Here is a 22,006-nt window from a genome sequence, read left to right on the forward strand (position 1 = left end):
TGGCTTGTGATACTATTGCCTGTTCTCAGCTACCAGACTTTGTCTCCAGTTATAGTTGCAGCAGCTCTGTATCCATCAGGCCACATGAAGTTACTGTTTAGATTGCGCTTTTCAACAGCAGAGTTAACCAGAAAGCAGTCAGTCATAGTTATTTCCCTGGTTCAGTTCTGTTACATTCGTCCGTCTGATAACAAAGTTAAAGAAATCTTTAGATTGCAATGTATTCTTCATGGTAAGGTAGTGAAGATGTAGAAGAAAGGGGGGTGAAAGAGGGGTGATAGGAGTATGTGCAGCTTTCTCAATTTTTCCAAGCGACTCTCTCAGCCATTAGCGTAATAGTCGTGGAAAATGTAATAACTTTAAAGGTCTTTTGATGGAGATGAGAACAACATCCAAGATAACTTTTCATTTTGCCTGAAACGAAGTCTAGGTCAACCTTCTTCAGTAATTATTCTTGAGAATAAAATCAATAAAGGCATTGAAAAATTTTAGGTTTTCTTAAAACTGCCTAAGTTCAGTACAGCAGATGGTTGTATTGAAGGCAAATGTGAGCTGCAAAAAAAAAAAAATAGTTTCATATATTGAGTCCTCAAGCTTGAGAAATAACTTTGGAACAAAGGAACTCTGAGATTTGATGGGCACTTGGATTTGATGGGCATTTGATTACATGAGGCTGGAATCAGAAAACTTTGGCTGAAAGTGATGTTGAGAAAATACTCTCAGCTTTAGCACTGAGTTGGATGAAGATACTTCTTCACTAGCATTTAGTTTTAGTAGCCTTAATGTTTACCATCCAGAAGAATATGACCTTTGTAAGGCAGATAGAGCTGAATGGCATGTGTAACAGCTCCTAAACAATGACCCAGTGCGTTAAACTATTGCTAGTTTCAGGGTACTTTAATATGCTGGACTGTGAAATGGGAGTTGCTACATTCATCCTTCTTTTTTTTTGTGTGTAAATGCAGGACTGAGCATGTTCTCCGAACCTCAGTGCTCCCAGTTCTCATGAAAATCAAGGGCAGAGGGGACGTACAGTCTACTGTTCATCTCCTGGGCTACAAAATGTATGTACCTTTTTTGGAATTCACATTTAAAGGAAAACAAGATGAAGTTTTGTACTAAAAATGACCAACAATGAGTGATTTAGAGGCACAAAGTAGGGATACAAGAGCTTGGCTGAGTGAATTTAATTAGCTCATGGTGACCTTTGTAGCTGTATTCATGTTGTCAAAATCTGCTTCAGTCCAGTTCGTCTTAAATTTAGATCGTACCTGCTTATAGGTTTGCCTATCATGGACAGCATATCTGCCTCCCAGTTAAGAGTGGGCACCTATTCTGGGAAATGGGTGCCTAAAATTATTTATTTATTTACTTTATTTGTGTCTGGCCATTACAGTGCTTATCTGAGGCCTGATTCCAGGCTGGAATGCACTTTATGACCTTTTGGTATATCTTGCCCCAGACAGTAAGCCATCTCAGCAGGACACCAGAAAAAGTGAATTGTAATCATTTAAGACAATGTGGAGTGAAATGCTGGTTTAGCAGCTGAGCTTGAGGAAGCAGCATCCCTTCATTAGAAAAAGCCACATCTGAAAAGGTGCTATTTCCCATTCGATCTGTTTTCTCAAGAACGATTATCCTAATTACACTCCAAAGCCTCTGCAAGAGCTTAGGCTCTTTTGTTTCCTCTCCCTTCCCCCAGTCCCAGTCACCCAGTTGTGTAAAATGCTACCACTCCTTGCCCCTTCTGCACCAATCTGTTTGTCAGTTAATGCTTTCCAAAGGTATTCTCCGTTTTACTGACTCACACAACAGCTTATTGGGGGGGTTTGTTTGTTTGTTTGGGTTTTACAAGAAAAGTATTTTTTAAGAATTATCTTGAACTTTTTTAGGTAATACAGATAAAATACGTGTATGTGTATGGACTTATTTTAAGAAGAAAGATCCCCCATCTCTCCAGAATAGTAATAAACCCAAATATGTATGTGTAAGTTTACAAGGCTAGGCTGGATGGGGCTTTGAGCAACCTGGCCTAGTGGAAGGTGTCCCTGCCCATGGCAGGGGGTTGGAACTGGACGATCTTTAAGGTCTCTTCTAAGACTCACTATTCTATATAAATTTACATATGGTTGCTGTAGTGGAGACTTTCACCAAATAAGCATAAATCTTTAATAGGTTTTTGCAATACACAGACACCCCAAAGAAGAGGTTGATGTAGACTTCGCTCAAAGATGTAATTTCATTCTGGTGTTTTGCTAGCAATAGTGTATTTCTAGTATCCTTTTGAAGGAGACTGTGAGCACAAAAGCAATAATTTTTCAGGGCATTCTCTTGTGTTATTCTTTAGGATTTGGAAGGGATGAAACCTTTCTTGGGGTGAAAGGAGGCTCATTGGAGGGAGCAGTTACCCAGCCTGAATTAGGTAATGATAGAGTTCCAGCTCATACAGGACTGTTTGGCTCTGGCTGTAGTAAAGCCTGTGGTATATTCAGGCCACTGACAGGAAAGCTGCAGCAAGTTCCTTGGAGCTCTTCTTGACCAATGTATTTGATATTCTGAATTAAATGGTTTGTGTTTCAAAGAAGATAAGTACTCCAGGAAGTTTGAATTTCACTATAAATATTTCTAGCTAGCTCTTATCCCAGAATAAATCTCATGGAAATCTAGTTCAGTGTTGGAGCTTTCTAGTGTATTTTCTTTGCTGTTTAATGTAGAAGAGGGGAGACATCCTTCAGTTTGATGTGTTCAGAAGAAATGTCATCAACATAACTTTTCAACTTTGAGGGCACCAGAAATCATCACCAACTCTGCTGGTTCTGTGAGCTCTAAATGCAATAGTACCTCTGTATAATGGGACTTTTTGAAGGTGGCAAGTTTTAGTATGGGGATTTGGAGCATTCTAGTAGTAGGCACAACATACTGCTAATGGGGAAATCTCTAGTGGCTCCTTGGGCTTCAAAGGGACTCTGTTCTTAGAGTTGCATTGCTTGTTTGTGTGAGGAATAGCTGTGTTCAATAGCTGTGAAGGAGATGTGTTGTGATTTATTTATTCATTTATTTACACACACACCCCACTGTCCATCTCTTGCAGAAACTTAAATGAATTTGAAACATTTAGATTTTTCTATTTAGGGTGATGGGCATTTGTGCTTTTGTATAGCAGCCAATGTAAACAAAGGAGCATATCTACACTGCTATTACTACCTCTTCTCTGTACTGACTAGCTCCCTGATGCTGCAAATGTCCGAGCCGCTGCTGTTGGTGAGTGCTACAGAAGACTATTCAGCTCCCCTTTGCAGTCTGCTGTATCCCCTGATTCACCAGGACATACTGTAGCTGTGGCTGCAGATTAGACTTTTCTCTCCCTCCCCCTGTGAGACCTCTGTGTGCTTTGACGTCATGTGTGCTCCTTTCAGTTGCCATAGCAGCCCCATTCCCCAAGCTCTCTGCCTGTCTCCTCTGGTAGATTCCACAATGGTACAGCCAGCATCACGCTGCACAATGGTTTCCAGGCAGTGAAAGAGCGTGATTCAGCAAGCCACTCTTTTTTTTTTTCCCCCCCCCTTTTTTTTTTTCCTTCCTTTATTTCATTATTATCAGACATTTTGCCTCCCCTTTTTCTGTTCTGCTCTACCCTTTCCCCCAGGCATTCATTTAGTTCTTTAAATGAAAACAGTGATTTACCTTGAATCCAACTGCCCATCTTCTTTTTTTTTATTATTATTATTATTATCATCATAAATAACCCATTTTTTCCTTGCCACTGTTTGGAATGTGATTTTAAAAATACCACCTACAGTCGCAGTTTGGGGGAAAGGTTTCTGGACGAGGAAAATAGCTCGCAAGCACGGAATGGTAGGTGGTTGATGCTAATATTCTATGACTAACTGCTTTCGCAGGGTGGGGTGATGAATATTGATTGCTGTTTAAAAAAAAATGGGGGAGAGGGAGCGACAGACAGGTTAATGAAGTAAACTGAGGAAACAAGAAGGCTGCAGCTGTGTATTTTGTGGCCAGAGAACCATCATTTCCCTGCATTCAGGTGTGTATGAGCTTTTCTGTTTGGGTGCTGTAGGTGAGATGGTTGTGAGAGCAGTGCAGAGGGACATCATGAAAAGGAGTGCGATGGTGCTTTAACAGCTGGCTCATGTAAACAGTAGCGTTTACTCAGCCTCATCACCTCTAACACTGCTTGGGGACTTTGGGGGGAAGGAAGTGTGTTGGTTTGCAATTCAGTAGAAATGAGCACCTTATGTGGATTATATTATCCATATGGAGCCATGTAAAATTAGAATTTATAAAAATAAAAAGAAAGGATAATGATAAACAAGTAGAAGATCCAGAGAATAGAAGTCTTGGCCTTCTACACACAGAAAACCAGCACTCTGTGTGTGCGTGTGTGTGTGTGTGTGTGTGTGTGTGTGTAGAAGCCTTTGACAAACCTTGCTGGATGTGGGGGTGGGGGTTGTTTTTAGGAAAGTGATCTTTTAAGGTAATCATCACTCTTCTGCTTTACTCTGTGATCCGAGTGAACAACTCAGCCCACTAGGTCTTACAGAACCACCAAGAGCTTTTAGGAGTGTTTACAGCATGGTATAGGCCATTTATTTTGCAGAAGAGAATTAACAATGTGTAGATGCTGCAGTGAAATCAATGTTGCTTTGCAGGGAAATTCTCAGGCAGAAAAGCTATTGCTACAGGAAGAAATGTTGGGGTCTTTTACTGCAGAGAGACCTTATTAGAAATAATACACATTTGACTTTGATAATTAAGTGTTACAGCGTTGTTTAATAAGCAGGTGGTGCTTACAGCGAACCATGATGGGTATGTTTCACACCATTTGTGTACTGAGTGATTGTAAGCTTGTTTACATGGGTTCTTTTTGCTGCATAGCTTCATGATACCCCCATTGCAGCCTTCCCATCCTCTGATATGTTCACTGTGAGTTTTGCAGGACCCTTGTTTAAAGACAAAATCAACACTATATAAAAACACAGACTTTGAAGAAAATGATGGCATAGAGTTGAATTTGTTTTGAAGAAAAGCAAATAAGTATATTTTAAATGCTCAGGAGAAGCCTGAAATCAGATTGCTAGAGGACGCAGAGCTTCTCATGCAAGGCCAGCTTCAGGAAAAGGGAAAGGCTAAGATAGAATAAGATGGTGCTGGTATTGCACAGAGCTGTTTATCTTTGCTTACATATAAGCTACCTTTGGTTCCCGTGCCTTGGGGAAAGTGGAGTGCACCATACCGCCGGGTTTTAACCCTCTTTCAGAACACTTCTCTGTAGTCACCAGCTGGAAACACTTTGAAGTAGTATTTTCTTCTGTGATCCTGCTGCTGTGTGCTCACTTTACCTGTTAAGAAAGGTGGTACAGAAATACCTTTTCAATTGGCTCAGCTAATGGCTTTCTCTTTCAGAGATGTAGATGTGAATGACAAAGGTGATTTGACCTCAGTCATTAAATAATATTCTTCCTCTCTGGCTCTGAGTAACCTGCACTCTTGCACATTGCTCTCTCCTGCTGTTTCAGAGTGCCCATAATTTTTCAGGGTCCTGTTGGAATTTCAATATTTTAATTTTTTTTTTTTTTTTTTTTTTGAGGAGTGTTAGGATTACGGGGCAAAAATTGCTTAACATGAAAAATAAGTTGCCTTCTGCTGCCTGTCTGCTTGTTTGGTATTATAAAATGTCCTCCTTATTGTTAGAAATACGTGTATGCACCAAAGGGGCTTTTTATGAGCAGACCTTGAGGATGAGTGTTTTATTGTAGGTTGTTGTGGTTTTGGTTTTGGGGAGTGGGGGAGAGGGTTGGTTGGTTGGTTGGGGTTTTTTTCCTCTCTGTCAATGGTTGGCATGTTTGCAGCCATTATTTAGAGATTTAATACTACTAGATCAGTAATTATAAGACAAAATATCTTCCAGCAGTGTTACAGTACCACATTTGGCTTGTGAAAGCAAAAGGAAAGCTAACAAAATTTTCCTACTACTGCACTGGGGAATGTCAATAAAGCTCACTTGTAGTTTGCAGCCCATTGCAAAACTCATGCAATTTAAGAGAGCTCTAACACAGGCCCTAAGGAGATAGTTTTAGCATTGCTTCTGCAAGCAACATTGTAGTCTTATTTAGATTTGAAAGGCAGAAAAGCTGCATTTATAGAAAGGTCCACAGATTTAAAATTGCTTCTCTCTTATAAACTGTTATTAAGTAGAAGCTACCCAGTTCTTTGGGCAATTCCCGAATCATGGAATATATCACCAGCTTGATAAATTGTCAAAACAAATAAGGTGGTATTTTGGTTTTGTTGTTGTTTGGTTTTGTTTTTTTTTATGGCAAGCATTCTATACCCATAGCCTTTCCCATGCCATCGGTTATATTTTGAGCTTATTATAGCACTGCTAGAAATTATAATATCGAAACCTAGTGATTGAAGTATTACCATAGTTGCTGCTCTGTTACGTCATCAAGAGAAAAGAGACATTTCGTTGGACCACGATACTGATTATAACTATAACCTGGCTTTCATTGCTTATCTTCTGCTACCCAATTCTGTAATTCTTGCATGCTTACTGTTTTGAGGGCTGCTTGCAAAAAAAAATGAATTCTCATAAAAGGGCACCAGTTAAAAGAAAAAATGCTGCATTTACTGCGGCTTCTTCTTAATTTCCTTCTTGCAAAACCTTCTGTGGAGACAGACATAAGAAAAACAGTCACGGAAACAAAAGATCTTTTGTATTCAAGTAACCATCTAAAGTCAGTTGTCTAAAACTGAAAGTAACATATAGCTCTACTGTGAAATATCAGGTATTACGGCTATGTTTCCTTTCTCTGATGCTGGGACAGTGAGATTAGAGATCAAAAGCAGTACAGGGACAGAGTTTAATAGTCCCCTGTTCACTGTCTGCAAAAATTACACAGCTTTCCTTGAGTAGCTATACTGTATTTTAGCCTGCTACCTATAGCTTTGTTAGGAAGCTTTATAATCAGTCTTGGCTATTTTATTAGAAGAGAAGGACAGGAAGTCCCAGTACTTTCCAGTTATATGTGTTATAGAGATTTTAAAAGAAGGATTTGGCACATGAACTCACTAGTGGCACTGGAATGTTCTCTTCAGCTTCATCTGTATAGAAAGGATGTGAAGTCGTGATTTTTTGTGAATCTTACGGTATCTCTGACTATGCCTGAACACAGTCAGAACCCCTTTTAAGGCAAAAAAGAGAAAGAACAGTTGTATTTTTAGTCTTCCAGGTTCTTTCTCCTGCCTAAGGAAAAGAAGAGGTTGACAGCAAGAGTGCAGACCCTTGCTCACATCACAGTGATGACATAGGAAATTTTGGGTGTTACAGTCTCACAAGATTACTGTCAGCTTTTAACATTGTAATAAACAGTAAGAGTTGGAGGTCCAGAAGAGCCTTCTAGTCAAGTCAATAACTGCTTCACCAACATTCTACACTAAGAGGTCAGATAACCTAGGAAATTAAGAATTGCTATTTGAAGTGGCACTTCAGAGAGATTGAGTATGTGCAACTCTTGTTCCAGTGAAATGTACTGGGCCCTTTTTGGTTAAGCAAGTGTTTTCTCATAAGGATTTTTAATCCTCTATCCTTAGTAAAATGTTTAGGATTCTTCTGAACTATTTGAAAATATATTGTGAAAGAGTGATAAGAAAATGTTGCCCAAATGTTCCACTTAATGATAGTCACTTAATTTTGTTCAGTGGTTACAGAGAGTGCTAGTGCTTGACTATTTCTCCTCTTGTTTGCTGTCTTAATATCACAACAGTTGCTTTCTACATTTCTTGAGGTTGTCTATAATTTTCTCAATTGCAAGCACTTTGTTAATTGAAAGTGTTTTGTCACTTATTTTGATGTTTGTTTTTAAAAGTATGATAATTTGGTGAACAACAGTAATTTACAGGCCTTTTCTTTTACCTATATGTGTCCATATTACACAGTTTTTAAAGCTGTTCATAATGTCACAATTCAAATTTAATTTCAATCCCTAGGTACTAGTGAAAGATGACAGTGTACAAACCTCAGCTTGTTACAGTGAAAGGTTATGCTCTTCCTCATTTCACAGAAAATTTTGAAGGCCTAACATGAGAAAGATAGGATAGAAACAGAAAATAACTATTTTAGAACAGTGTTATGATTTTTGGTACCATCTGTTAAAATTTGTATAGTCTTGAACATGAGCTCTTGAGCGCAAGAATCTGCCCACCTTAATTTGTACCTTCCTCTCCCCCTCCCCCTTTTTTTTTTTGGTGGGGAGGGGATATGACTGTGACCTTTCTCTCCCATTTAAATAACATTTTATTCTGCACTATTTTCTATCTCTAGCCTTTCTTCTCTGCACAGCAGAAGGGAAAATATGGCACAGATATTGCCTGTAACTGGATGCATTATGGTATTATCAGAGGAAAATATTGTCTTTGTTACATGATGTTCAAATACTTACATTCTGGTTTAGCTTCGTTTGTGCACTCTCTCTGTTTCTGTCAGACCTGAAAAATAAGCCCCAAATGTTTCTTTCTCTTTTTTTTTTTTTTTGTGCTTAGGGCTAGTATTAGAAACCTGTACCAGCAGCAGGCCAGGCTCAAGTATCAGTTATGGCAACCCATGCATGAAGTTGATGCCTTTGAACCATTTCCTATAGATGAGACATAGCACATGCTGTGGTGAGTCAACAGTGTATTATTTTATTAAATCCAACTACTTGGCAAAAAAAAAAAAAAAAAGCAAAAAAAAAAGCTAAATGATGCCAAAGTGCATGGTGGTGGTTTGGGGTTTATTTCTTGTTGTTTTCTTTGTGAGCTTTTTTGAGGGGAGGAAGGTTAAAACTACAACTTCTGCTAATTTTTAGTACATATGAGCCTAATGCTGTCTTTTAAATGTCTTTTTAAAGTGTATAATTTCTGCATTGTACATGTGATCATCAGGTGGAGCACATTGGGAATAGGATTGTGCTGAAAGTGTGAGGATAAAAAATGATTTTTAAAAACTCCTACATACACACATTCTTGGCTTGATATATCCACTATTTTACACCAAATTTTGTTAACTACAAAATATTTTGCATCTCTTTGATTTGGGGTGGGGGAGAGGAAAGGTGGGTTTTTTTCCTATTTGATATGACTAAAGAAGACTTTGAGGAATCATGACAGAATTTTCTGACATATAACTCTATTCTTTGACAGGAAAATAGATTGTAAGAATAGTGTTTAAAAGGAAATAGCCTTTTTAAAATACTCTTTGGCTTTATCTGTAAGTCTGCTAATAATTTTGCAACCTCTTTCTTACATAATAAGTAATTTTGATCCCCATAATTTCTTTTAGATGATCTCCTTTGGGAGATGAGGAATTGTTTTTAACTGTCCCATGTAATCACAAGAGAATTATTGTGAGATCTTGTAATGATTGAAGGTAACAAATTTTCTCTTCAAAACAAGCTTATATTACTTTTTTCCCCCTCTGATACCAGGTGGACGTTTGTCAGTTGCAGTCACCATAACCAGCCAACAGATTCAAAAAGAAGCCACAGCTGTAGACTTCAAGTAGATCTTGTGTGATTTGACCTTTACTGGTGGCCAGTGTCAAAACTTATGCCTGATGCTATTACACAAATAAGGTGTAGAGCTACACCACTAGAATGTTATTGGTAGATCAGGCAGAGATGGAAACACGTAGTACATAATGACTGGTGGGCATTAGTGATATGTGACTAATACAACAGTAATGAAATGAGTGCTCTGATGGCATGTTACTTTCATCCTTGGTAGAGCTGCTGAAAAAATGGAACAGGTGTCAGTTAAATGAATTTGACTTTACTCCAGAGTGAAATGAGAGAGAAAGTAGCAGAAAGCAGTACCTGCTAGTCCATTGAAATAATCTGTGCTCTCTTGAAACCTAAGGGGTGTTTCCCAAGAGGAGAAACCAAACCCTGGACATTAATAGTGATTTGTGTCATGAAGAGTGGATGCAAAAATCTATGTAGAACTTAAAAAACGTCCCTGCTATGTATTACTGCTATGATATTTTTAATGTCTTACGGCTTTCAGGGCCTATTGTGTTTGTCCTAAGGCAGTTCTTGTTAGCAAGACAGCCTTCATCTTTTTTAATACTTAGTTTAATATGGACTCTAAAAACCGTATGAATATATAACCTTTTTTTTCCCCAAATTTTATTTCTGTGCTTAAAAGCATATAGATAACCTACTTGTTGTAGATAATGGAAGTTTAAAATAAACTGGAAACAGCAAAATGTTCAGGATTTATGATAGTTGGTAATATTGTAAAAAGAAAGGATTTTGTTAATATGTCCATAATGGACAGTAGCTGAAGAGAAATTACATGGAATTTTTATGACTTTTTTTTACATGTTAATATGATTAGTCCATAGTTATAGCAGTTCAGTTCCTGTCACCATTAGCATTTTGAAAATTGCTGTACATGTAGAATATTTTTTTAAGAAGTTGGGTGACAATAATCTCCAATCTTAGCAATTTTACATTTAGAAATACATGCAGTGCTAATTTTTGAATACAGTCATATTGCTGCCTACAAGCAGTGTGACTCAATCATTTGTCCCTCAGGTCACCAAGATGTCTTTGTCTTAATGTTGTAGCTATTGATATTGCTGTTTGGTATTTGAAGCAAGTACCAATGGCTCTGTTCAGTGTATTCAGTGTATTTTCTCTCTGAGTTCAAGTCCTCTAAGACACCTAATTCAAGACATCTAAGTCACCTTCTTTAGCTTTGTTCATCTCAGTTTCAGAGTGGTAATCAGTACAAATAGCAGCTTTTTCAGAGCAGTATAGGATACAAATTAAAAAAACTTAAGAGATGTCACAGGTAAAGAGTTGCTTGAGAAGTTTTCCTCCCAACTGACATAATTTTAACGAACAGAGAGTGAAACATTTTTAACAGAAATTAAGTAATTCAAGGTCTTGTTCTGAAGCTGCAGATATACAGAAAATGTCTATCATTGTCTTCAGGCAAGTAATACAAACCTTTAGCATGTGTGTTTGAAAGATGGGGCCTTGATATGCAAATTCTTATGCTTTCTGTGAAGAGTCTTTCCAGTTAATATTGGTTGTTAAGGCATACAAATCACTTTGAACACATAACTATGTTTTGTATTCAGCCATTTCTCCTTATGAAAATGCAAGCTTTATAACTTGTGAAATGAGAAATCAGGTCTAAAACCTAGCATGTAATTGTCAAAGTTAAATTCACTGTCAAAAAACTTCTAAAAATGGTCAGGAGAAGTAGCATTTGGAGAATAAAAATAGTTCATAGTATGCATCACAAAAAGAGCAGGTAATGAAAAAGTGATTTTATTTTGTTTAACGTGAAAATAAGTTTAGTACTATGGCTGATGGGTGTTTTATAAAGCTGAGTTAGTAATTTCGGTAGAAATCATGAGAGAGAGAGGCTTTGATATAGCTCTGCAGATGAGCAAAGTACCTGGGATAAAGTAATTTATTTTTAAGCACTTATAGAGTTAACTTATGCAGTTGCATGTTTTTATGAAACATTGCGTTAGTTTCTTGTATGTTCATTCCTATGTAAGTGCTAAGTGCACTAAGAGAAATTCTGAACATCATCTGCTCAAGTAAATGTAAAGTAGCTCCAGAGAGTTTAGTACAGTTACACGAGATTTATGTCAGAGCTCAGAACACAGTTTTCTTTGATAAACCTGCATTCTGCTCCTCTGCCCCCTGGCTAATAGGAAAAGCCTATTTATATTAAATTCGCTGCATATGATAAATGTAAAGACTTCTTATCTGTTATCAATAGTGCTGATAAAATGAGTAAGTTTTCCTATTTGAGGACAGTTGCCTTAATGTATTTCCAAAAGCCATTTATCATGTGATAACTATGTACAAACAAAGATTTTGCAGAAGTGACCTGTAATTGTCAACACTTTAACTGTTCACCTTCCTTACTCTTTGGGGAGACTGGACTTTTCCAGAAAGTGCTGAGATCTTCACTTTGAATTACAGACATCTCAGTGGAACCTCTTTATCACCTTTTATTTTAATAAACTTCACTGGAAATGCCTATAAAAGGGAATTGTCCTGCCTTGGCATTTTTTTTCTTGTTGGTTTTCTTATTATTTAGTTTTATTATTATTTGTTTTATTCAGTCTCCTCAGGATATTTTTTTACAGGATTTTTTCAATCCCTTTTAAGCTCATATTGCATTATTTTTTATTCTGTTACTTCTTATTCTGGTTCATTTCCCTTCTCCCTTCATTCTTGGTTTGTCTTTACTCAACCTTTCAGCCTGTAATATTAGTATTTTAATTAAATTATACCAAAATGTAGCATTGTCAACTTTCGCAGTATTTGGGTTTTTTAATGCCCTAGGCTCAGTGTCACATACATATGAAAAACTATGAGGCTTCTTTTAATAAAAAGTAGGATTTTCATCATTGATCCTGAAAAAAATTGAATTTGAATATGTGAAAGCTTGAGGCTTCAAAAATGTACAACCCTTCCACTGAGATTATACCCTAGTGGTATCTCAGAATTTTGGGAGCATATGCCATGGTTGTTCTGACTGATAATCTCAAAAAATTATAGATAAAGTTAATTGGAAAGTGAAGATTTGCTATGCATCTGAATGCTTGTAAAGGTGTGGGCATATCTCTGTTCTGTATCTATGGCTGCATTCGTCCAGTAGCCTGGACTGGCATAGGAAGAGTCAAGCTATTTGCACATACAAAAAGTGAAAATTAAATTATTCTGAAAAATTCAAGTGCAGATTCAAGTCTTTGGGGGATCTCCAGTTGTTTAATTTCACTTTGAAATACTAGTGGATCAAATGCTTTTTTCTGCTATATAGCAGTCTGTGCTTGTTGAAAAGGGGCGAACTTGTATTACAAGCTTAATACCTCCCTGTGCCAGGTGCCACCTGTGTACATATCACATGAAATACTCATGTCTCTGCTGTATTTTTCAAGTTGCTGATGGAAGAAATAACTGTGCCACCTGGCAGGTTAGTTCAGTATTTGGCAGGCTCCTCTCCCAGCCTTGTGGAAAATATTCAGGACTATTGCTGTAGAATATGGGGGTAGAATGTCAGACAGATATTCTGAATCTTTCTGTAGTTCTTTAGTGTGATCCTTATGAGTTGTAGTAAAATAATCTGAATAGTCAGCAGAAGAATAAATGGAAATGCTAAATCAATAACCAAGAACAGTGGTGCCAGGAGAGTGGTAGAAAGTAGACCAACACAACAGTAAATTCAGCTGTGTTAATGGGTATGTCATATGAACCCATGTTATATAAAGTAGTAGGAAGTATTTTGTAACCACAGGGGGAAATAATTTACCTCTCTCCTCTTCTAGATTTGCTATTGTGGTGTGTTTACTATGTGCCTGTTTCTTTGTGTAGTGTTTTTAACAAAAGTTCCTTTCCTTGTCACAGACTGTCAATGGGAGCAGAGAGCTGAACATGCTGTGTAATACTGTTAGCTTTTTCTCTGTTCACCTTCCCTCTTGTCCTGGGTTCAGCAGTAGCAGTCATTTTTCCCCTTCTTGGTAGCTGATGCAGTGCTGTGTTTTGACTCTCGGCCTGGGAACAGAGCTGATAGAGATGTTTTGGTTTGGCCAAGGACTTTGTGAGCCTCATGCTCTGCCAGGGAGGACGGGAAGCCAGGAGGAAGCAGAGACAGGACACCTGACCCAAACTGACCAAAGAGGTATTCCATACCACAGCACATCATGCCCAGGATGTAACTGGGAGTTAGCCGGAAGGGCTGGGAGACTGCAGGGTTGGAGGAGGTATGGGTCAGAGCTTGGTCGGGCTGAGGGGGGCGAGTTATCGGTCGGCTGGTGCTGAGGTGTTATATTCTCTTCCCTTGTTATTTCCTTTATCATTATTATCATTGGTGGTAGCAGTAGTGATTTGTGTTATACCTTAGTTACTAAACTGTTCTTATCTCAACCTGTGGGAGTTGCATTCTTTTCGATTCTCCTCTCTGTCCCTCCGGGAGCAGGGGGAGGGCAAGAAAGGGGGGGAAGTGAGTGAACGAATTACCTGACTGGGTTTAAACCACGACACCTCTGCTGTAGTTTGTATAAGAAAGAATGGGGAGCATTGGCTGTAAGTGAAAATTGTAGCTCTTGTAGAAAGAAGTATCTGCAGTACTGGTAGCATCAGCTATCACATTCATGCTCAATACACTAGGGCTTAGGTCAAGCTGCCTCAAGGCAGCAGTATCCTAGCTGCTGTGCAGGCATCAGATTAGATGCTTTAAGCTCCTGGAGTAGTTATTTCCCCAGTGTAAATAAGGAGTAAAATATGTGAGCTACCTCTACCTACAGGCCTATTGATGCAATGTGCAAGTATGATGTTAGTATCGTGATCCTTCTGTCTTAACTATTGTGTGCTGGGATAGAGTGCAGCAGACAAGTGAAAGGGTGAAGACAAATATGCATGATGGAGGACTACCCAGAAAGGTCAGGTTATCCAGAGGTTGTTTAAACTCATTGTACATCCACAGCCTCATCTACAGCACTTGAAGTATCCTTGTTGTGTTGGATGCAGACTGCTGTGCAGTAGCAGATTGGCAAGAAGAGAGTGAACACTGCAGGCATGAGGCAGTACTCGTGCATTCTTAATATGTCCTAAATGCCTGGCCAAATCAATAAGAGCAATTCACCTGTGATGAGTTTGAGAAGACGTAATGGTTAAATAGGCATCCTTGAGCTGCTGGATGCTGGCTTTGTTTCATAAAAATTGGAATTGTTCAGGCTTACATTTTTTGTCACTTTTAAGATTAACAATATAAGAACAACCAGTAGAGTCACAGAAAAAATGCATCTAGCAAAGGCTTGTGTCCTCAGTGGCCATTAGCTAAATATTTGGTGAAGAAAAGTGAGAACAAGATACTCAATCATTAATGTTTTACTTGCTGTGTCCTCCTGTATTTCAGAAGTCTGTTGGTTTTGGGGTTTGGGGTTTGGCTGTTTTGTTTTTTTTTTTTGTTGGTTGGTTGGGGTTTCTCTTTGTGTGAAATCACTGTAAGACTGCAAGGGCTTTGAAAGTACTAGGAAGATAGCGCATCCTGATAAGAAGTTCTGATTTGTAGCAGATATGAAATCACTGCTACAGGTAGTATTTATACAGCAGGCTCTGGAGTAATTTATTGTGCATGTAGCTTTGTGTTAACGTGCTACTATCCCAAGCTAGTTCTTCTACATCAATGCAGCATATAGAATCATAGAATGGTTTGTGTTGGAAGGGACCTTTGAAAATCATCTAGTCCAGCCCTTTGCTGGACACATTCTAGTAGTGATACAGAGACTTCCTAATCTGCTTATTTTACCTTTGTTTCTGGAAAATTGTAATTCCTGTTAGGTATCCAGCTAGTAGCGTTACTTCCGTTTGAGTACCACATAAGGTAGGCTGAGCACGTGATAGTGCTCTCTGTTCTGGCCTGCTAGCACTGCTTGAGAGGGAGAAGGGTGGGAGGGTTTTCTTGCTTTATAAACTGTCGGATTGAAATAAAGCACAGAAGAGAAACCAGGGAGGAATTAATTACCCTGTATTTCATAGAGTTGACATAAAGGTTTTTCTTGGTTACACATCAGAACCAGGTGACATAATGACCTCTAATGGTAACCAAATGTTCCTCTCCCTGTATTCCCAAAGCAAGTTTTCCTATGAGCCTAATTGCTTACTGTTGTTGGTGGGTTTTTACCATTTAATTTCACTACTTCATGCATAGTCCAAATACTGTGCACATATTTACCTCAGATAATTCAGACACAGTATGTAAAGATTGGCTCCCATTCTTAAATAGGAACACTAAAAAAAGGCAAGGAAAAAGAAAAATACACTGTTAATGCTGCTTTTTTTGAAATTAAAAAAAACAACCGAACACCAAAATGTTCTCTGAGTTGTTCCTGAAAAATATCTGCATGGCTTAATTTGAATCATAATGCTACTTAAATGCCTGCATTAATTTTATGGTAGATTTCAGTCATCAGTGTGTAGATGAATGTTTTTATGGTATCATGAATGCTTGATTTGCTGTTGTACTTAACTTTTTCTTAATGCTGCATAAAGAGAATATGGTGGATGTCTCCCATGATAAAAGAATGTAAAAAGAATACCTACATGTTTGTACAGATGGCAGTGATCTATGAATTCTTTTTATAAAAGCAGTGATTTCATGTGGTATGCACTCCTCAATCCAAACGCGTAGTGAAATTCTGTGGTTTTCTTTTGAGGACTTGGAGAAACAAAGACAAAGATATCTGCTTGGTTTTGGCTTTAGATAGCTGTGGCAATTGTTAGTTAAGCTTACATCTGTAAGCTCGAATCCTCTCTATAACTACATTGATTGCAGTAAGAAAGGGACAATTTACAGCAGCTGAGGCTTGTGTTCTGCAGGTTTAATTTTATGTTGTTTTTTAAATGGCACTAGTTTTGTTGTTGAAAATTTCTCCTGATATGATGGAGACTGAGTTTCTGGACTACAGACTTTTCCTCCACTTCACCCATCTTCATTTCTGAGCTTTTATGTCTTATTAATGTGGAAAAAAGAAATCTCTGGCTGCAACCATTACATGTGGCTGAAACTGTCATGTGAAGCAGTATTGTCAAAACCTTGAATAAAATATTCAGACTTGGAGATTGTTTTGATTTTTCATTTTGTGAGCTTGTAGGCTATGTTTGGGTCTCATTTTAAGGTTTTCTCTGAACATCAAAGGGGTGTAAAAACTAAAGATAGAATGCAGGAAAAAAACAGAAAAGAAAAGAAAAAAGAAAAAAAAACAACCCCCCCCCCCCCCAAAACCCAAACAAACAAAAAAAAAGCGCACAAATCCAAAACCAAATTAATAGGAAAATTAAAGCAACAGTTTTTGGTGTCAGCAGTGGTGGGATAAATTCTATAGATAATTTTGTTGGAAACAGTTATGCACAGATCTGCTGCCCAACAACCTTGCTAGGTGGAATCTGACCTGGGAATTACCTCTTTTTTTTTTTTTTTCTGAAGATAATTGCCAAGATATATCTGAATGGCTACAGGGTACAGTAATAACATGAAATATTTATATATAAGGAAGCCTTCTGACATGTCTTATTTTATCTTGAAGGTGGGCAGTTGGAAAGCAAATTTGCCCTGGGCTGCATCTCACACAATCAGTTGATATATATATATTGCCTCAAAATTTTTCCACTTGAAACTCAGTGCAGTCTTGGCTAACTGGCTCAATAATTTGCTCATCTGAATGGCCTGGACACCAGATAGTCCATATAAATTAACCAACAAAGCAGAATCTGATGGGGTCAGGATAGGCAAAGACAATCTAGATGCATCTCTTGTGCTATGCACAACTCGGCTCAGATTTTGAACACTGTCAGGAACTTAAGCTTTCTGACATTAGTTTCTGGTAGCACTAATGGAAATAAAGCCACACATTCCTCTTTTTCTCTTTTTCTTTCTCAAATCCCTTTTGCAGTAGTGAAGAACATCTCATACTGTCCTGTGTAATTGTCAGTGATACCGTTATCTGAGCTAGTTACCCTGCAGCTTTTCTTTAAGGTTTAGCTAATACACAAGACCAGACGTTCTTCTTCATAGCTTCAAAGTCTCAGTGACTGGATAGAACTGCAAAGAAGAGAGCTATAATCAAATTAGGCTTTAGCAGCCTTCAAAATTATAGCTGAGTCATGATATTCAAGATTTCAGAGCAAATGTGTATCAAGTGCACTTGAATTGCTAATCCTTGTGCAAGTACTATCTTTTTTTTTTCCCACTGTAAGAGTGCTTTTGGACTAATGATTAATTTGTGTGTGAGCTCTGTATTATATAACTAGTAAGAGACCAGAATAGATCAAAGTAGACTTTGAGCTACTTCAAGCTAGAATTGCTTGGGTGTTTTCAGAGGAGCAACGTTGAACTGTGGGAGGATAGAACATGATATACTGGTAAAGGTAGACACTTCTTTAACTAGCAGGGTGAAGGCAATCATGGCAGGCTTAAAACTGACAAAAAATATTCCACATCTAATTCTCTACTTCCTAGAGACCTTAGGGCACGTAATCAAACAGTAGCCCATCATATATGACAATGATTATTTTTTGTTGATAGGAAAGAGAAAACAGTTAATATATTTGAAGTCTTCTTTCAGGATTTGGCTGTAAGCATCAAAGTCCAAATTGGGACGTAAGTAGTGATCACTAAAATAAGTTTGACATCTGACCTCTCACCTGGAAATGTTGCAAAGAAACTTTCTAGTGCTCAGTGAGCTAATTTTAATCATCTGCAAGCATGAACCAGTTTAGCATGTCTAGTCTGCTCTGGTGAGACCCCACCTGGAGTACTGTGTCCAGCTCTGGAGTCCTCAATGCAAAAAAGACGTGCTTGCTGGAGCAGGTCCAGAGGAAGGCTGGAGCACCTCTCCTGTGAGGAAAGGCTGAGAGAGTCGGGGCTGTTAAGCCTGGAGAAGGCTCCAGGCATACCTTATCATGTCCTTTCAATAATTAAAGGGGACTTATAAGAAAGACGGGGATGGACTTCTTCGTAGGGCCTGTAGTAGTAGGACAGGGGATAATGGCTTTAAACTAAAGGAGGGGAGATTCAGTCTAGATATGAGGAAGAAATGTTTTACAATGAGGGTGCTGAGACACTAGAAGAGTTGTCCTGAAACGTGGTACATGCTGCCTCCCTGGAAATATTCAAGGTCAGGTTGGATGTGGGTTTGAGCAACCTGACCTAGTTGAAGATGTCCCTGCTCATTGCAGGAGGGTTGGACTAGATGATCTTCAAAGGTCCCTTCCAAACCAAGCCATTCTCCAAAAAGAAAAACTTGGCTATGTAGATAAAAAGGATACAAACCAATAGCCCTGAAGTAGGACTAATGCTGTTTCACAGTACTTGTCTTCACTGAGCAACCTAACCAAGCTGTTGCATGCTTATGCCCTTCTCCAGTAATGCCTCATACAGAGATGGGTGCAATCAAGCCTCAGGTTTTTGTTACCCATGCTGCTGTGTTGCAAAGCCCAGTTGACACTTCTCCTTATCTTGTGATCTGAACTACTTCTGTTCTACCGTCTACTCCACTTCCTGCTGCTCTAAACACTACTGATATTGTCTGCAGCTAAAGCACTTGTACTAAAATACATGCCATTTTCACAACTAATGCAGTAATCTTGCATGCAGGGATCTTCTGAGGGGATTCCGCTATTTCCACTAAATCCTTTAATTCCTTTCCTCTGCTTTCTGCAGACATCAGCAGAACTCTGGTTTTGACACCATCCATTGCTCTTTGGAGGGATGAAAAGAAGGACGCTTTCTTTTTTATTTTAGCAATCAGAATTTCCAGTATTTTGCCTTAGAACTTGTTTCTGAAGTAAAAATAAATTCCAAAATGAAGTTATTCTTATTGCTGTGCCTTACCAATAAAACTGTTGTACCTCCTCTGCTACTGTCTTGCAGTCATCACCTCTGTTCCTTTCCAGTGTCTGCCGTTTCCTCTCACAATTAACTACTTTTTAGCTTTATCCTTCGCTATTTCTGTGTTAGAAACTGTCCTTGAAAAGGTTTGGTAGATATTTCCAAACACAGATGCTCAAAGTAATGCTGTGTGTAATGCCCAAAAGAACAGCAGCATGATTTTGGGTTAGATCTGAAAGCTCATTGCGTGTCTAGTGCAGCTCAAGGTGGTAAGTGTGATGTCAAAAACTTCACAGAAAGCTAAAAGACTTCTTTAACATAATACCATGAAAATTCACCTCCAGGAAAAAAAATTCAGATTCAAGATGTAGAGCAAGTTCAGACTAGCAAGTCCCTACCTCGAAAAGCTTGGTTGTGATGACATGTCCAGACCAAAAGTCAGTAATTGTTTCAGTTAGCTTACTGAGTGCCAAGTCTCTGACTAGAGAAGAGATAGACCAGACAACAAAAAAGCAGCATATCTTTGCTTTGCGAAAGAGAAAATATATTTTGCTGGTGTTTTTGTTGTTGGTGGTGGTGGTTTTGTTGGGTTTTTTCCCTATATTAGGCACTTGCTTTTGATACTTCAGATTTATTTAATCACAGAACCATAGAATCAACGAGGTTGTAAAAGATCTTTAAGAACATCAAGTCCAACTGCTCCCCCAGGACTGCCAAGTCCACCTCTAAACCAAATCCTTATGTTCTAATACAAACCTTCAACTTGAAGTTACCTGAGGGAGAGAGTTCCATGAATGCCTTCTGTTTCTCTGTGAAAGGAAATGTCTCTGTCCTCCAGGAATTTTGTGTTATAGCACTGAGCTACAGTTTGGGAAGACTGTGTATCACTACTTCAAAGGACAAGCATATGTGAAGATAACTAGCTGGCTTAGCAGCTAGGTAGAGATAGAATGGGATAGACATAGCAAGGTAGAGGCAGAGTGAGCTCTAAACAAAATAAGACTTAACTGTGCTGCTACATTTGATTTCTGTCTGTTACATCATTGCACTTAATGGCACATGAGGTGCTTTGTAATGTTGATTACACCTAAATCCATGGAGAGCTCTTTCACGTTGATTGTACCTCCACCTGATATTGTTTACAGTATGAATGAATATATAACTAGCCACAAACCCCAAAATTTTTATTTATATTCATGGTGAATAGTATTAGCATATCTCCTGATAGATTTCATGGTTGTACATTAATAAAACTTTCAGCTCTTTATTACCATGTATAAGAGGAAAAAACGGTGTCAAGAGAGATCTAAGCTGTTATTCCATCTTCAATGCTGTGTTGTATTGCAGAAGGATAACATGAAATTCATGTCTAGAATCACTTTTTTAAAAGAAATATTTGAGCTTAAAGCTTTTGCTAGGCTAGTAAGTCATCAGAACGAATAGGATTTTTGTTACGGTTTTGGTATTATGAGCTTATGTTAAATATTGCTCTTTAGTAAGCAATGCAAGCGTTTTCTTTCTGTTAGGGTGAGGCCCAAAATATATCTGCCTACTTATCAAAAAGAGTAGATGCTGCCATTAAATTACTCAAATTCACCAATTCATTCAGCAAATGGTGCTGCTTTGGTTTTGCATTTCTTTTTTGGCACATAGTCCTTACACTCAGTTATTTTTTTCATGTTAAATGTCAGCTTTCTAATGATGGCTTCCCCACAACATATGTAATGGAGAGTTAAAAAAAATAAAATAAAGAGCTATACTGGGGTTTATTGTAATTTTCTTCTGTGAGACATGAAATGTAGTAAATTTGTGGAATACAAAGCCATTTCCTCAGGACATAGAAATTGGCTTCTTTGTGCATGTAGTATTTTGCACTGTCTTCCATGCTATGGAATTTCATAGCACAGTGCATCATCAGCATTGCTTATTTACATTGACTTGTCAGTCTTTGCTTTTTTAAATAAAAAGAATATGCAGTAAATCATAGGTGGTTTTTCAGTCTTAAAATCAAGATAGTGAATTAACTGATTTGTCCTTGCATATAATAAATGGTGGTTTGTGTTTTTTTTGCAAAGTACCATGTTTGACATTGAAATGCACTGTAAACTCGGGAGCAAAAACAATGAGAAGAGAAAGGGAAGATAGTGCAGAGCAGACAAATTGCAGCAGCTTTGGCATGGTTGTTCTTGGAGTCCAGGACAGGGAAGTTTTGATGGTGTATGTGATATACTGCCGTTTTTTACAGGAGACTTTCACATAGTCAGTGAGTGTTTGTTAAACATTCAGTAAGTCTAGCTGACAAGTGTGCTATGCTTGCAGAACCAACAGTCTAGATACATGGAGGACAATGTAAAGGGTGTTTGTGTAAGAGGGCAGAAAAAGCAGCCTACTAATATGATATTAAGACTTTATCATTGAAGTTGTTTGATAGGACAAGCCAAAGTGCCATAAAAAATCTGCCAAGAGAACAAGTAGAATTAATAACCAGCGCTTGAAATATACATGCAAACTTTGATCTGCTAATAAAGTTTGGAGTAAGAAAGTGTAAGTGTCTGACACTGCTGGTAGTTCAAAGTCAGCAAACTTTTGC

At 38.2% G+C, this 22,006-nt stretch overlaps 1 protein-coding gene across 6 annotated transcripts in view; it reads left to right on the forward strand.

Annotated features, from left to right (window-relative positions):
* Positions 1-3,436: 3,436 nt before the first annotated feature.
* LOC133283235 (mitogen-activated protein kinase 10) overlaps positions 3,437-22,006 on the forward strand; it is a 149,816-nt gene continuing 131,246 nt past the window's right edge. For 3 of the 6 annotated variants that reach the window (XM_061479920.1, XM_061479928.1, XM_061479874.1), the window contains exons 1-2: positions 3,440-3,855; positions 8,560-8,679. The gene's annotated coding sequence lies outside the window, so the exon portion shown is untranslated. Of the gene's footprint in view, positions 3,856-8,559; positions 8,680-22,006 lie in introns of all 6 variants that reach the window. The other 3 variants (XM_061479882.1, XM_061479911.1, XM_061479891.1) reach the window with 3 other exon arrangements.

Source organism: Pezoporus flaviventris, unplaced genomic scaffold (assembly GCF_033815535.1).
Source record: "Pezoporus flaviventris isolate CSIRO_AGI_PZ_B2104156 unplaced genomic scaffold, CSIRO_AGI_Pfla_v1 ptg000002l, whole genome shotgun sequence".
Taxonomy (NCBI): domain Eukaryota; kingdom Metazoa; phylum Chordata; class Aves; order Psittaciformes; family Psittacidae; genus Pezoporus; species Pezoporus flaviventris.